The sequence below is a fragment of the Zalophus californianus genome, chromosome 8, assembly GCF_009762305.2.
Source record: "Zalophus californianus isolate mZalCal1 chromosome 8, mZalCal1.pri.v2, whole genome shotgun sequence".
NCBI classification, from domain to species: Eukaryota; Metazoa; Chordata; class Mammalia; order Carnivora; family Otariidae; genus Zalophus; species Zalophus californianus.
Genome location: NC_045602.1, coordinates 24,989,819 through 25,005,199, shown reverse-complemented (window position 1 = coordinate 25,005,199; position 15,381 = coordinate 24,989,819).

The following is a 15,381-nucleotide window of genomic DNA, read 5'->3' as shown; positions in this document are numbered from 1 at the left end:
TCGTCGTAGGGTTTTTCCACTGGACACCTACACAACGGCGGCGCGGGGCAGGGGGTGCGGGTGGGCACCGCACAAGCACACCACACTAGCCTTGGCTCCGGATCTGCTGCAACGGGAAGAAACAAAGAGCTTCGGCCAAACCCCTCCCACACTGCCCAGGAATTACAACTCCAGGGGTCTGCCCAGGTGGTCAGGCTTCTCAGCCCCCAGAGCCAGGACGGGAGTCTGCCCCTCTGTGGCTGGAGCGCGTTGCTTCACACCTCTGCTTCACAAACTCCTGTAAAATGGCTTTATAACCCTGATCTATATGTGTACTGCGGATTGAGGAAGTGTGTGTGTGCAGAAGAGGAAGGGGGAGCTTTCAAAAACTTGGCAAAATTAAATGTGCTTTGAAGTCAGTCAGCTCTTTCCACGGTAGTGAATGTATTGAATCCATATATACATTTAGAAGTGGAAATACATAAGCTTATCTCAGGTGAAAGATAATAGGATTAATGGTGAGGGCTTAACAGTGGCAGGACCATGAGGAGGACCTCATAATTTTCATCAGCCCTCCCAAGCTAACCCAAATAAAAATAACCATGGGAATTAAGTAAAAACAACTTTGCTATTTTGGGTCATTCATATATACGACCTGAGTAATAGTGTACTTCCTATGAAAACACAGCTTCAAGACAACCCCTCACTCCCTGCCTCCCCCTCCCAGTTGTTCCTTCCAACCTGAGAAATTCAGGAGCTTCTGCTCACCCCCACCCCACCCCATAAGATAAATCAGAAATTGATTCATGCTGCCAAGTACCACCTCCATGCTCCTCCTCTGGAGATAGTGCACTGATGGAGGTCGATGCTTCTGTGGATAGGTCCTAAGGGGAGATGCTCCAGTATGGGATTACTGCTAACAGAGGGGGCTGTTTGTGCCTTTTGCATAGGGTGGAGAAGCTTCTCAAAGACTGGGTGGGACATGTTGTCATCTACATAGTCAAAGGAGAAGCCAGTGTTTGGAGAGCTGATTTCCATCCTGCGACTGAGGTCGGCCCTGGGAGAGCAGGACTCATGTCCTCTGCCATTTCTCCCCAGTAGCAATCCCTGGCAAGGCCTGGGATGAAAGACTGACTCACCATTTTTACATACCAACAGCCCAGCATTACATATTTGTGATTATCGCTTGTGAAACCTTTTAGACTCAGAAAGCTACCCCCGGCCCCCTGCAACACACACACCCTTCAAGTGTCAAAATGGCCTCATTTTGAAGAGGGTGGGATGGAAGGTCTCCACCAGCAGATGTCCGGCCTCCTGAAAAATCTCCCCCATTGGAGAACCTTGAGGTAACTCCCTGATGCCTGTTCTTGAGGAAACTTCATATTAATGCCCATTTTAAGTGAAACTTACCTCTTGTCAGTCAGTTGGAGTGGAAAGCAAGCGTTGGGTTAGAACTCCAAATCTACACTTTCTGTTTCCCCTCGGAAACCATGGTGACACATTCATTCATATGAAAATATGGGAGGCATGGGGCTAAACTTTGGTGTCACTATAACAACTACACCATTTCTCAATCATAATACTTTATGTAGTGCCCTGCCATTTTTTAAAGCATTTTCATGATCTCAGCTTTCAAAAGAACGTAATAAGATTACCATAGCACAATATACAGTCCCTAGTCTAGAGTGTGCAAACCGAGTCTGAAATTAGGGCACTTGCCGAAGATCACACAGCTACTCTGCTACATTGCTCTGATCATATCTGTAAAGACACAGGGTATCTGAACATGCAGACTGACCACGGCTTACCAATATCCTATAAGATAGGTTTCTATCCCTACTGCCTTCAAATAAAGAAACAGAAACACCAGTGAATAAAGTTAACATGGAGGCCCAGAATCTTAGGGCTGAAAGAGACCTTCCAAATCACCGAGTCCAGGCTCCTCAGTTTACAGGTGAGAAGACACCTAAGAGATTAAATGGCATGTCCAAGGCTATTAAATGGTGTAGATGGAACCTGAACGCAGGCCTTCAGACCACTGGGCAAATGTTCTTTCCACTACAACACTATGCCTCTGCCAAGAAGTCAGCAGCAGAAGTCAAACACACGATCTGGACTCTCCCAACCCTGTCAGCCCACCACTGGCATTTCCTGAGCATCTACTATGTGCCGCTCAGTGAACTAAACAGGCCTCTGCACTCCCTCCCTCTGCCACCTTTGTCTTCAGGGACTCAAGAGTCCATTTGCAATTCTGCTTCAATAAAAATCAAAGTGTAATCGGAACTGCCTTGCTTTCCAACATTGCCTAAATCCAGTTTCCCAGCTCCTTCTCCCTCGCACCTAAAAATAAGAATTAAAAAAAGAATAAAGGTACTGACTTACCCATGGCATCATTGTGCAGGTATGCAGGCCATGTAGCTAATTACTCATTGAGTAAAAAAGTCTCCATCTAAATTCCTTTAGCAATGTATTTCCATGATTTATCTCCCTCCTGCCTTGCAAAGACAGTATTGCTTTTAATCTGCCTCGTAGTGATGAAGCTGGTGCTTTGTTCAGCTCTAAGGGACTTCACAAAGTAGATGTTGGCTAAGGTGCACTTGTGTCTGCTAGCATGTTTACGCCTCACGACAACTTTAAGACATAGGCACTATTATCCCATTTGTCAGATGAAGAAAGAGAGGCTCTGACAGGTCAAGTAACTGGGCCATGGCCACACAGTTCTGGCTGAACCAGAATTTGACTCTGGGCCTTGTTGGTTCTAAAGTCTATGTTTTCCCCATGATACTACACTTATTCTGGCCTTTGTGGCTTTATTTGTTTTAACAGATAAGCTACAAATTGAATATAAAATGTTAGTTCCGGGAGCACCTGGGTGGCTCAGTCGGTTAAGCACCCAACTCTTGATTCGGCTCAAGTCATGATCTCAGGGTTGTGAGATTGAGCCCCACCCCCCACTCCACCCCAGACCCCCCCACCCCACCCCACCCCACCCCACCCCCGTGTTGTCACCGTCCTCGTTGTCATCATCATCATCATCACCACTACCGGGCTCCATGCTCAGCAGGGAGTCTGCTTCTCTCCCTCTCCCTCCTCCCCTCTCCCTGCTCACTCTCTCTCTCTCTCAAATAAATAAATCTTTTTTAAAAATGTTAGTTCCAGGGGCACCTGGGTGGCTCAGATGGTTGAGCGTCTGCCTCAGCTCGCGTCATGATCCCAGGGTCCTGGGATCGAGTCCCGCATCGGGCTCCCTGCTAGGCGGGGAGCCTTCTTCTCCCTCTGCCTCTGCCTCTCTCTCTCTCTCTCTGACTCTCATGAATAAATAAATAAAACATTTTTAAAAAATCTATAAAAAAATGTTAGTTCTAATAGCAAAGATCAGGACTACTAGAGTCCATCTGGTGGGGTAGGGCTGGCAGAATAAATAAATTTCCCATCCTGGGAATCTGGGAGCTTCTTAAAGATATCAGTCAAAGGCTTGGGGTTTAAAAAAAAAAACTGAGTAGAAGAAGGGGAGTTTTTAGCCAAGTTTTTCAGTGAAACTCATTTGAGTACATAAAAAATCTGAAAGGCAAGAATGTGTGTGGGTTGATGTGAGGATGAAATGAGATCGTGTTATGAAAACACTTGGTAAGCTGGAAAGCACTGAGCAGACGCAGGGCTTGTTTTTAAGGTGTTTTGGGGGAAAAGATGGGGTTCAGCAGAGTTGCTTGCATCTGCTTTGGTTTTTCACTCATTTCAGGCAAGGACTGCCCCATTTTCCCCTGGAGTCCCTTGACTGAAGTTTCCAGCACTGGGGGGAGGGGGGGAGCAGTCATGAGAGGCAAGTAGTGAAGCTCTGCCCAGTGGGTCCTGCTGTGGTTCCAGCATCCCCCCATCACCCCTCACCCCCTACAAGTTCCTCCAGTCTTTGGTGCCTCTCAGCAAGTGTCCAGCTGGGTGCTGGACACACGATGAACGCCCGACCTGAGTGTGGGCATGCTTTCCCACGTCAGCTGTCAGGGGACTAGTCCTCACATGAAACCACCAAACCCACCAGACAAAATCCTCTAGCCTTTGACTTACTTTGCTGTAAGTTCTCAGGCATGGCTTCTCTGTGTCCCAGACTCCTAAAGCAGTAAAGCGGGCAATAGGAATCTTTTGAGCTCTCGGAACTCTAATAAGGCTAAGAGAAATTGCTTCTATAAATGCTCAAGGGGAAAGCACTTTGCATCCTATCATCCAGGCTCTGAGGCCCGACATAAAGCCTGTGGGTACTCTTGCCCTGTGCCATCTTAGGAGGGGCCTCCTTCTTCACACCCAGAACCCACTCACCCCCAAAAGAAGCCTGGGACCTGGCAGCCCACAAACCCTTGCCTTCCCAAATATCAAAGAGATTCAGCCCTGGCTTTTTCTTTATTTCTACCAAGGGGCCTTTGAACCAAAGGGATTTTTAGAGAACGAAAACTCTATGGAATCCTTAGGATCCAGGCTCTTGAAAGAAAACACCAAAACTGGAACCAGTTCAAGGCTCTCGTGTCCAATTAAGGAAATACTCACATTCCTATCCTAGCTCGGCTCCAGCATGCTTTCTCTCTTTCCACATCTACACAGGAATGCACTTTAACAGCCAGAAGAGAGGTTCCTATCACCAGGACTCGTATCATATAGCACGGGGCTCCTCGGGGTGGGCTCCAGCAGGCTGACACCTTCCCTGAATTAGACAAAGAACACGCACCACGGAACAATCCAAATTCCCTTCATACCTCTCGGCCCCCGCCTCCCCCCACTCCCCCCTATTTCACCCACAGCTCTGGACCAGAGGAACTCTGTCATACCTGTGGGTTATGAAAAAAGAGGAAAACACAATAGTTTCTTGTAAAGAAAGGCACTTTCAGTTTTCTTTTCAAGTATATAGGATGTCACCCTGCTTCCTCCAGGGGCAGCTGCGTCCCTCCTGGCTTCATCCCCAGGACTCCTCGGAGGAGGAGTGAGCAGTGAATTATGCACCAGGGAGCAGCTCCTTCAGACGGCCTCTGCCAACCGTAATCCGAGCTCACACCAGCTCACTGGAGTCCCAAGTGTCCTTCACACCCACACAGTGCCCAGCCTTGGGATCAGATGGCTGGGTCCATATTACACTTTCCTGCCCTTTCAGCAACAATTCCACCAGGTCCTAGGCACCAACTATGGGCCAGATTGGGGTGGCTCCAAGGAATCGCTTGAGGGGAACTTTAGCTCTCCTAAATCCATCACCCCCCAAAGCCATCCCAAATAAACATACTCCAAGAGATAACAGTGTGTCTACCGGGCCAACAAAACTTTAGGATAAATTCCCTAAATTGCTTTAGTGATCCCTTACACAATCCTAAGGCTGAGTAAAAATAGCACACATGCTATGCATACAAGTTTTGCATATGAGTTTGCATATGAGACCCCCTCGCCTCTGGGACTCCCGGGTGGCTCCGTCAGTTAAGCATCTGCCTTCGGCTCAGGTCATGATCCCAGGGTCCTGGGACAGAGCCCCACATCTGGCTCCTTGCTCAGCGGGGAGTCTGCTTCTCCCTCTGCCTGCTGCTCCCCCTGCTTATGCTCTCTGACAAGTAAATAACTAAAATATGTTAAAAAAAAAAAAAAAGAAAGAAAAAAGACCCCTCGCCTCTGCCTTTCCTACCAGATTTGCTCTCCTGAGTTCCTTGTATAAAGAAATCAAGGGCTGCCTCTGGGGCTTGGCATGGGGTCCTTCACTAAGGAGATTGGGAGGACCAGACACCAGTCCCTTCTAAGACCATATGATGACCACTGCAGTAAAGACATGTGACCATGGGGGGTGGTGTGATTACTCTTGTCTTGGGGAGAGGGGTGCTGACTACCAGAATATATGCTCCATAAAGGTAAGGACAGAGTCTGTTTTGTTTACTGCTGGACTTCATCACCTAGAAGAGTGCTTGCACATAGTAGGCACTCAAAAAACATTTGTTGAAGGAATGAATGAACGAATGAATGTATCAAGAAAAGCTAAAGAGAAAGGATGCCATTAAGCTGGCCTCGAAGGATGGGTAGAAGCCAGAGAAGGGCAATCCTTACTACAAGAACAGCAAAAGTAAAGGCTCAGGGCTGAGAAAGTGCCAGGGGTGTGCTGGAAACGAGGAGTGAGCAGAAGAATCTGTATCTTGGGAGGGAGCACTGGAGCCCCCCGCAACTCCAAGTTTGCAAGCTGGATGGAATGCCTATTTGTTAGTAAAGGTCCTTGTACTCCACAGAATGGATTGTGCACAGAATTTCTAGCAGGAGAAAAAAGGCAGTCACTTCTATTGGCCAAACCCATCCAGTTTCCCTCACTTCTACATCATTTGAGTGAATATCAGCATTTCTTTTCCAGTTAGGTGGCACCCAAGCAGAAGTGTTAAGTAGGTCAAATTGAGTTGATGTGAACTGTGTCTTCTGAGACTTCCCCTTTCCACTCTCTCTCGTTTCACACCTCTCTCTGACCTGCCCACTGATCTCAAGAAACCCATGCTCCCTTCATCACAGCCTTGCAAGCTCCAAAACCATGCTTTTCATTTCCCTGCGAGTGTCCATCCTTCAGCTCCCTAATCCCCAGGCAGCTGCTAGGCAGGCACACTTGATTTGATGCAGAAATTCACACTGTGGTGAGAAAGACATGCTCGCGGTACATCCGCGGGCTCCGTCCAACAATAGGCATTTCAGGCAGGGTAAGTGGGTGAGAAGAGAGAGCTCTGTGGTCACAGAGACTGATGATGGTTGGTGGCAGAAGTCTGAGGGGAAACCATGCCATGGTAAGACAGAGCAAGAAGTGAACCCCTTGGAAGGGTGGGGGTGGCTGCAACCAGTGGGCTTGCCTTCTGGAGGGATCTGATTGGAATCCTGGCCCCCAGCTGTAATCTGGCAACAGCACTCGAGTGGATTATTAAATCCACTGGTCAATGGGAGCGGGGGAAAGGGTCTTGGCAGACCCTTTTCACTAAGAAGGTACAGAGCTTCGGACTGAAGGGGAATCCTCGGAATGGGCCCCAGGCACCCGGTGCACCTGCCCAGGCCCAGGCCAGGCCCCCAAGCCCAGGTGTGCCCCAGGAGAGAGGTCCTGCACCAGTCTAAGAGAAGCCGATGACAAGCCATGATAGCAAGAAAGGCCATATGCCTTTTCATGTGCTTAATGAGGCCCTCAGGGCAGCCAAGGCCCCCACGGAGGGCTTCTAAGCCTAGTGAGCCCAAGGAGTGGTACAGTATGGCTTCAGGCGGGAGCACCGTCCTGGGGCAGCTGGGTGCTTCTGAAGCCTGCAGCACCGCAGAACCTTGCCCTGCACTCCCCACCTGCCCTCTGAGTGGGCCCCTGTCTACATCTCCTACCTCTTCCTCCAGGCCTCCTCTTAGGAAACAAAAACCAGAAAGGTGGAAGGAGATTCTCCTGAGGCTGCTGTCTAGCTTTATGCTTTAATGCCCCTGATGTTACTAATGAAAAAAGCTAGCATTATGTGCGCTTGAGTCTTTCTGGAGGTTGGGGGGCGTTCCTTGCTCTAGCCACCTGCTCTTTTGAATTTTGGAGTGGTTGGAGAGTGCACCAATGAGAGCTCCCACCCCAGACAGGGTCCCCTTCACACACACTCCCCAGGGTCATTCTCATTTTATCGCCATCTTCTGCAGGACGTAATCTTCCACAACGCTTACGAATTTCTCAATTTAAAAAGAAGAAAATACAAGGGGCACCTGGGTGGCTCAGTTGATCAAAAAGAAGAAAATATAAAGACCAATGAATTACACTCCAGATTATGATGTTGTCTGAGATTCTCAAAAAGAGAATGAACAGGTCTTTTTACTTGGCCTCACTCTACTCATCTGTAAAATGGGCTTGATGTTCCCCAGCCTCAGCTCACTGCACAGGAAGGATGCAAGAGTGGCAAGCACTCAGCTGCCTTGGCAGAAAAGTGAGGTATTAAATCATCCTCCATCGGATCTGCTTGAAAATGAATAGTAAAAAGAAGAGAAAGTGAAACTTGCGTTGATTACTAGGCACGTTTAATTACACGTTTGATTACAAGCAACGTTTTGTTGCTTGTTAATAGGAAAACATAGCAAGGGCAGCAACCTTCTCTTGGGTTTCTGAGAAAGCAAGGCCAACCCAGTTCTCTTAGAAGAGAAGGATGCCACATCTAATAGTTGATATCCTGTCTCTCCCTCTTTCCAGCACTTTCTTGGAGTATTTGCACTGGCCCTCGCACCTGCCGACATCCTCGCTAGAAGCACACAGGTGTGCGAGCCACGCTTTCCCGTGGCAGCCCGGGGAGGTTACACCTGACTTCGCGGGCACATGCAGTCTCCTACACGCACAGCCTGTCCGTCCACACGCCAGGATGTGGGTATTTTAAAGCTATTTGTATTACAGAGTATTTCTCAAGACCCTGGTACCGAGTGCCAGCAAATCACCCAGCTCTTCTGTTCTTGGGGCTCTACGGGTCCGCACAAGCACACGCGCATCTCAGCCGCTGAACGAGGGCTCTGCCTTCCGGGTCCAAGGTAAGGAAATAATGCTGATCTGAACCCATGTAGAAACAGAAACTTCTCATCCAATTCACATTGTTTTGCCACCTTTGTTTGTGTTTGGGGATTTGTCACAAGCAGCAACGAACACCTCCCTGTGACTTAGGGGGAAACAGGTGTGAGGGACTGGTGTGATTCCGGCATCTCTTCCTCCTACAGAGCAATGACGGTGAGCAGAGGGGCGCATCACAGGGAAAGGAGCCTGCACCCGGAATGGCCATCTGGCAGTCGGGAAGGAGGGGTGAACTGCAGAGGGAGGTCTGCAGGGGGCTGCTTCCGTGGCCCAAGCGGGAGGCGGCGCTCAGGGGAGGGGCAGGTGGCGGGAGGCGGTGCAGAGGTCGAGCCTGCTGAACTCAGTCCTTGCTTGGATGTGGGAGCAGAAGAGAAAGGGAACTGGCGAAGCCTTGGATTTCTTGAGCCTGAGGGACTGCAAAACTGGCACCACCTGCAAAGTGCAGAAGGGGCTGGTCTGGGGGGAAGCGGGTCCTGCCTTTTAGGGGGCGGGGCTCCCACTGGAGGACGCCCCGACCTGTAGCTATGGCTACACGTGCTGTCCTAGCGACCACACCGGTTGCTTCTTTCACTCTTGGGTACGCGGTGGCCAAGGCTTCTGTTCCGAAGTTCAGGTGTCTGGCCATTCTGGGTGCCCTGGGTGCCTGGATGCTGTTGCAAGATGGGTTCTTCAGGGGCACATGTGGAGACAGGGTTTGGGACCAACACCCAGGGAAAGCAGGAGAAGAAGCAGGAGGGGGCCCAGAAGGAAGTCTCACGGAGAGGCAGCCTCCACAAATCTTGGCCAGTTCTACGGGGAGCCGTGGAGGAAACGTTACCTGTGGGAGTGGCCTGTGTTGGGACAAAATTCCGGGGTCTGCCTTCCCCTGCACTGCTCAGTCTGCAGTGTGGGCTGTCCTGGGGAAGGACATGGTCTTGGGAGAGGTGGCTCTCTGGCTGGTGCCAACCGTAAAGCAGCTGACAGCTGGAGGCCATCTGCTGACCCCACTTCCACAGCTGGGCAGCGGGTCCTCCTCTGACAGGGGATCCGGGTGGCGCATTTCTATCTCTACCACAGACCCCAAAGCTTGCGACTCGGCTTTATGGCCTCTCTTCGCTCTGCCATGCATTGCAGAGGGTTGCAGCTCGGAGAATCCTCAGGGAGGGGACAGATGGGATGCTAGCCCATGTCCTCCATTTTGCAGCTGACAGAACTAAGGTGCTGAGAGGGGAGTTGCCTTTCCTCAGCTCCGACGGTCAGTGAGTGGTGAACTCAGGACCAGCACTTGGTTTGGTCCTCTGGCTCCTTGGCCTGTGCTTGTCCCAAGAAAGGAGACTGCTTTGTGCCCAGTGGCTCTCGGCAGGAAGACCATTGCTCCCAGCCTGTGGATGGGCTGCATGTTGTGACCCCAACTTGTCCATCAATGTCTGCAGGTTTGCTGGGAGCACGAGGGGCTCACTCCCCAAAGCACTGAGTGAAGACGACACCAGGCCTGGGGAAAAGACTGCGCTCAGATTTCCAGAGAGGAGGGGCCCAGAGGGCCTTAGAAATCAGCCCTTCAGGTCCCCAGAGCAGTGCCCGTAGAAATAGTGTTGAGGACGATCTTCATGACTTTCCACTGTGTCTTCTGATTCTCCCCCATGGGGAGCCTCAGCGCCAGGAATGGACTGGATGTGCATCTCTGAAGCTATCGCTTCTTTTTTGTACATCGTGAGTGCTGGGTGGGTTTAGGTTAGTGGAGTCAGGGCTTGATTTGAAGATAGCTTAGCCCAAGCATACGGGACCTTATGGTATATGAGAAAGTATTACCCCCATTAGGCTTCATCCTCTTTTCAAACCTTGATTTCCCTTTCCCTCACATTCTCTTGTATTTTTTTTTTAACTTTGCTCTATTTTACATGGTGTCTGTAAATTCCCTCAAGTGCTTCCTAGAATGATGTTATATGTAAACAACAATATTAATTATGACTTCTTTGGAGGCCTCCACTGTGTCTTGGGACTTGCTGCTCTGAGTGTTTTCTTCTGGGTAAGAACTTTGCAGGGTGGAGCTGGGATAGCTCTCCAGGAGGGCCTGAACCTGGCCTTCCCCACCCTGCAGTGCAAATCTCGGTTCCATCTCTGAACCACTCTGGGTGAGGTTCAAATGCTGATGGTGTCCCGTGGGGAGCCCGACTTGTTGAGGGGCCACCCAAACTCCGGTCTTCCACGGGTCCGCAGGGGGTCTCTCATTGCTCCCGCTGCGCCCTGTGGGGGGGGGCTGCCTTGCTCCTTAAGATCCGGACATGATGCAAGTTCATAGCTGGAGGCAGTCTGGGTTTTGCAAGAGCACATCACAGTTCTTCGAAGTATTTAAATATCTCCAGGTCAGTCAGTCCAGTTATAATTGCCTGCACTTTGGTGTTTCCAAAAGCTGGGGCATTTTTTTCTTCTGAATGGCCCTAAGAGGCATTCTTTCCAAGCTGACGCATCAAAGCATGTGCTCCAGGTATGAAGATTCTCAAATGGCATGTCCTGTGGGTGAACACATCAGCGCCAGAGGGATCGAAAACGAGACCTTTCTGAAGAGCTGTCTCCATCAAGGCCAGGACTTACTGGGCCCCATATTCATTCTAGCGTTCCTGAATTCCTCTGCTTGGCCCTGATGATTCTGTACAAAAGGAATTATTCTCAGAGATCAAGAGGGAGAATCGCCACAAGCAGAGTCACCCCGCCCGAATGCAGGGTGTTTATTATCCTCTGTCTTTGGGTTATTTCAGATCACTGGGAATGGGAGGGAAGGTAGTAATGAAATCTCTTGGCAATGACACGTACATTGCATGAATTAACCTCTCTTAGCCTCTATTTCCTTGCCCATCAAGGAGGGGGCAGGAATAATAACCCCCACCTTGCAGAGCTGGGGTAGAGAATAAGAGGTAGATGACAGAAAACACCTGTACAGCACCTGTCACAGAGTCAAGACAGAGCTCCTTAAATGGTTACTATTTCGACTGTGTGCAAAAGGCACACAGTCATCTGAACATGAAGACTTTGTGAACTAAGTGTGGACTGTGGGCCAGCACTAAGGGCAGGCCCCCCGCAGCTTGATGGAAATGCAATTTCTAAGGAGATCCCCAGGTCACCAAATGCGCATTACAGTTGAGAATCGTCAAATTCGGGGACATCAGTTCTTCCTTTGAATCTGGTGGATTTGATGGCATTTCTCTTGGCAGCCGACAGAGTCAGTAATGAGTCCGTCAATCAAATCGAGGCAATATTTACCTACCACGGTCTGCCCCCCCTTCCTCCCTCCCCCCCGACCCGGGGCCAGTCTGGCTCTGCAGTGGCTCTGGCCAGCATGCTGCTCGTCCCGCTCACCTGCCTCCTGTGGTCAGCTGTGTGGTGGCCAAGGCTCCGGGGACATGAGGGCTCCTTGTTTACTGGGCAAGCACAGATAAGGTTTCTCACAGCCCCACCTGAGCGCCCGTGCCAAGATAAACTTGCTCTCCAGAACTGCTCCCTGACTGGAAAATGTGTCAGTCTATTTACTTCTCACTCCCACTGGAAAAAAGGTTGGGGAGGGGGCAGGGAGTGGTTGGCCATGATATCATTCTTTCCACGGAACTTCTCAAAGGCATTGCATTTCAGGTGACTTCCAGGCACCGCTTGCGCAGCGAGGGACAGAACTGGCCAGGAGCACGCGTCTCTCTCTTCCTTCTCCCCAGCACTCTGCCCCCTCCCCTCACCTCTCTCTGGGGTTTTTACTCCCTGCAGGTTTTGCAGGCAGCCCTGGAAAGGAACCTGGAAGCCAAGAGGTGGGTGAGAGAGTTCTCCCTAGCATTTCTTGCAGAGGTGGAAGGAGCCAGGAAAGGGACCCCCTGGGGGCAAGTCTGCTGCTTTCAGACACATCAGAGAACTGGGAACAAAGAGCAAACCAGTTTTCTAAAAGCCATACAAAGGGTCAGCAACAGTTGGGGGCGCCGCTGCATTCATCAGTTCTTGTTTACACTTCTCTGGAGAAGAGCTGAGACTTTCTAAGTGGGTTTCTGGTGCCCGCAAGGCACTGAGAGATGCTGCAGGCTAGCATACAGCACTGGAGGGAAGCTGGACTCGGGCTGGGAGGGCGAGCCCATCACTCATTCCCCTCAGCAAGATCTCCTGCAGATCAACGTTGCTTCCGTCTCATTAAGAAAAAAAAATTAATAAAATAAGAATTAAGAAAATAAGAATAAATAAAATAAGAATTAATAAAAGAGCAGGACCTTGCACAGACCAGTAAAGATAATGTGATTAATAGGATTAATCCAGTCCAAATTAAGAACTTTTAAAATTTTATTTGTAATTTTTCAATATGTAGATAAAATCAGAGACTAATGATACAGGGAACCCCTGTGGACCAACTTCCCAGCTGTATCCGTCAGGAAAGACTTGGTTGTGCTGTGCTAACAAACATCCCCAAATCTCAAAGGCTGAGAGCAATAAAGCTTACCCAATCACCTGTCCTCCACGGGCTGCCTGGAGACATGGCATCTGCTCAGGGACTGGAGAAGAGAGAAGGTTTGACTCTGCGCGGCCATGTTGGCCAAAACTTTTGTGCACTGGTTCATGAGGCCAGAAACAGAAGTTACTTCCACTCCAGTTCACTGGCCACAGTAATTCTCTAGGCCACCCCTAACTTCAGAGTGAATGGGAAAGGCAATCCTACCATGGGCCTGGAAGGCAGAGAGCCAGATATATTCGGTGGTCAGCCTTAATGATGGCCACATCAGCTTTAGCAAATATTAGCATATTGCCTTATTTGCTTCAGGTCTTTCTACTGCAAAGAAAATAAATACGAGAGATACAGTGGAGTTCCCCTCTGTACTCCTCTCCAGCCCATCTCCTCCTTCACTTCCCAGGGCTAAGCACCGTTTTGAATTCGATGTCAGTCATCCTCATGCATGTTTTTGTATTTTGTTACTATTTTTATTGCATTTTGTATGTATCCATAAGCATTATAAAGTATTACTTATTACGCCCTGCCAGCTTTTAAGCTACATACGTGTATATATACAGTATCAGAATCTTCTGCACTGTTCATTTCTCCCTTAGCATTACAATTGTGAGATTTTTATCTATGCGGGCCCATGCTGTACTGTGTACTCCATTGTGTAACTATAATCCTATTTAGTTATCCATTTTCTTGATGGACATTTAGGTGGTGTCCAAGCTACAGCAAACATCTTAATACATGTCTTCTTGTGCCACATACAAGACTAGATGCCTAGGAGTAGAACTTCTGGACATGACCACCTACGACTTTACTTGTTATTGCCAATTTTACGGTCCCACTAGGAGGGAGTGAATTTCCGTGAAACAGCTCTGTCAACACTTGGCATTGGCTGACTTAAATTTTTGCTGATCTGGTAGATGTGAATGATTATTTTACTGCTGTTTTGATTTGTATTTCTTTGCTTAATAGGGGAAGCAAGCATCTTTTTGAATTTCTACCTACCTTCTGGGGTTCCTCCTCTACAAATTGATAGTTTATATTCTTTGCCCATTTCTTCCCAAGTGCTGTTTATCTTTTTTCTAATTAATTTAAGAGATTTCTTTACTTGTTACACTCATTGCAAGTGCCTTCTCTCAGGCGACGGCTTGTTTTTCACTTTGTTATAATGGCCTTTTGTTATGAAGAAGTTAATTTTTATGAAGTCAAAATTATCGATTTTTTATGTTTTCTTTTTTGTTTGTTTGCTTTGTTAAAGAGAAATTGTTCATGATCTTAAGGTCATGAAGAATTTTTCTGTATTTTCACTCTGTGCTTTAAAGTTTTGCTTTTTGTTTTTAGTTCTTTAATCTACAGAGGGTTGATCTAAGGGAGAAATCTAATTTTGTATTTTCCATATGGATAAAAGTCATTCCTAGGACTCATTTATTAAATAGACCACCCTCTCCCCATGCATTTGTAATATCATCTCTGCTTGGTATTATTTCCAAACACGGGTGGGCCCGTGGTTAGGCTTTCTGTTCTGTTCCAAGGTTTATCCTTTTGCCCAAACTCTGTTGTCTTCATTGCGAAATATTTTGATAATAAATCTTGATCTGGTAGGGCAAGTTCTTCCACGTTCTACTTTTTCAAAATTGCTTCTCAGTTATTCTTGGCCCTTTGCTCTTCCAAATCCATTTTGAGAAATCAATTTCTTCCAAATCAGATTGTCTAGTTCCAAACAAAACACCCTGTTAGGCTTCAAATAAAATTCTATTGATGAATTTGACAACTTTATGATTTTGAGTGTTCCCATTCATATTCTTTTGTATGGCATGTGCTTATGATTTTGCAGCCTTCAACAGACCCTCATTTCCTCCTCTGCTCCCCTCTCCAACCCTTCTGACCTTGACTCAAACATTGCTTACTTCCTGTTTCTTATTGTAGCTTCGGTATCACTTCCGTACTCACCTCTTTCAAAGGTCTCCTAATTCTTCTTTTCAGCGTGCAACAGGTAAAACCCAGACACACATTATAATGATAAGAGGGTAGAGGAGCGGTTCTTTTTTTTTTTTTTTTAAGATTTTATTTATTTACTTGACAGAGAGAAATACAGCGAGAGAGGGAACACAAGCAGGGGGAGTGGGAGAGGGAGAAGCAGGCTTCCCGCCGAGCAGGGAGCCCGATGCGGGGCTCCATCCCAGGACTCCCGGATCATGACCTGAGCCGAAGGCAGACGCCCAACGACTGAGCCACCCAGGTGCCCCGAGGAGGGGCTCTCTTAGTCTCCTGGGAGGAGATACGACAGCATAATTACATATGAGGGGGTGCACAATAATCTTTTCTGAGCTTCAGGAGGTAGCATGGGTAGTAGTTAAGAGGCCAGACTGCTAAGTTTGAATCCTCGCTCTATCATTTACTGACTCAGATC